We start from the raw sequence: 1,957 nt of genomic DNA on the forward strand, positions 1-1,957 counted from the left end.
TAGCATGGCTGTTCATACACATGCGTCATACAGTCTGCCTTTTACTCTGAGTGAGAGTCCCTTTGTCGCCAGCAGAGGTAAGAGCTCTCTAAACTTTGCCCAGGCTATTCTTATTCTAGCAGCTACACTTTCAGCGCACTCACCCCCACTACTAACTTGGTCACCCATATAGCAGAAGCTATCAACTACCTCTAGTTTTTCTCCCTGGAATGAGATAGAAGTTGTTTCCTGTTTGTTTACAGTGTTTATTGAGCCTGAACATCTGCCACATACAAAAACTAACTTCATAGTTAATCTGCCTTTAATATTGCTGCACCTCTTATGTGTCTATAGCTTGCACCGGGTACATCTTATAGAGTTACTACCTACTCCTGTATATACATATATATATATATAGGTAAAAGTATGTATATTATATCTATTTATATGTACAACTATGTATGTGTGTAGTAATCATATATATAGATATATAGGTAAAAGTATGTATATTACATCTATGTATATGTATGTCTGTTAATCATATGCATATATTTATTTATTCATACATTTTTTCACCATATTGTTATTCCTAGGCTACACTTTCAGTGATACTTTCAGTATCTTTTTTCAAATATATTTCTCTCAAGTTTAATAATAATCATAATAATAATAATAGTATAAATTGTAGTGTTCTTTCTATCATTTGTCTACTATTTTTGTTTTTTTCTACTTCTTCATAAAATATTTCACTTTTGAGTCCAGATAAACCTTTCTCAGATGTTTAACATAGCTTATCCTCTACATTTTCTTGTTTCTCTTTGTCACATTTTTTATTTCCTAGGAAAACAGCCCTTTTGTTAGGTCTTTCTCAGAGTTTTCTATTTCTTGTTGCTTATAATACAGCTGTAGAAGTCTTCAAAAATCAAATGTTTGTCTTGTTTCAGTTACCAACCTCATTCTAAATCATGAAACTGCCTATAAACATAAACATACTTATACATTTGTCTTTAATTATGTCCAGTTTCCATTGAATTACTTACTACTTAACTCTTTAAAAGCACAAAATCAAGTTTATGCAATGGAATTTAACACTTCAGTTATAATTTCAAGTTTTATTTTTCTTCAATTACCCAATCCATATGTTCTTAATATTTTTGTTGTTGGCCTTATATAGAAATAGAGATCAAAGTATTGCCAAAATAAAGAATAAGGAAAAGAAGTTATTTCCCAGTGCGTCTCTAATCATAGCATTCTAACCGAAATCACCAATATTTTCTTTTCTTTATTATTTGATCAACTGCAAACCTGTTACCTATTTTAATACTCAACATTTATGACCTCTATTATTTTCAACATCTGGTCAGCAAGCCTTTCTTCTCAGCATTTTATTTTCATAGCTTAAGTGCCATCATTCTTGGCTTTAGATCAGTTGACAATGGTAAATAATACAATAGATTCGTTTTAATCACTACTTATTTTGAAAATAATGTTTTGAACGACAATCTGCTTAGGTCTCTAAGTTAGAATACAAAATATTTAACATGGAGACATGAGTGCTTGTCCTCCCTGTAAACAGTTGTATTTTGCTATTTGTGAACCTACTTCATATTGTCAGAAACTCATATTGAACATTTGTTAAAATAACAGTTGATCATTTAGATTTTTACTTTCTTTACCAAATATGATTTTATTAGTTTACTAGCAGAAATACCCGGCGTTGCCCGGGTTAAAGAGAATAATGAAATCTAAAAACGCCGTCTAGACTACGCGTCATCTTTATATATAGAGATGTATATACACACACGCACCCAAACACACGTATATATATGTATATCAATATAAATATATGAAAGTCAATGAAGTTTCGTAAAAGAAGGTGATCATGTACATACTTTCTTGCTGTTGTGATTATAACACCTCATTGTAAACTATGTTCCTTGTTTTCCCTTGTGGAGCATATACAAATAGGTTTTTTGTT

At 31.0% G+C, this 1,957-nt stretch overlaps 2 protein-coding genes across 7 annotated transcripts in view; both read left to right on the forward strand.

Annotated features, from left to right (window-relative positions):
• LOC106884418 (activating signal cointegrator 1 complex subunit 3) overlaps positions 1-1,957 on the forward strand; it is a 493,492-nt gene that overhangs the window by 141,568 nt on the left and 349,967 nt on the right. The window lies entirely within an intron of this gene.
• Positions 1-1,957, forward strand: part of LOC106884419 (beta-1,4-galactosyltransferase galt-1) — a 101,015-nt gene that overhangs the window by 35,926 nt on the left and 63,132 nt on the right. The window lies entirely within an intron of this gene.

Source organism: Octopus bimaculoides, chromosome 1, assembly GCF_001194135.2.
Source record: "Octopus bimaculoides isolate UCB-OBI-ISO-001 chromosome 1, ASM119413v2, whole genome shotgun sequence".
Classification (NCBI taxonomy): Eukaryota; Metazoa; Mollusca; class Cephalopoda; order Octopoda; family Octopodidae; genus Octopus; species Octopus bimaculoides.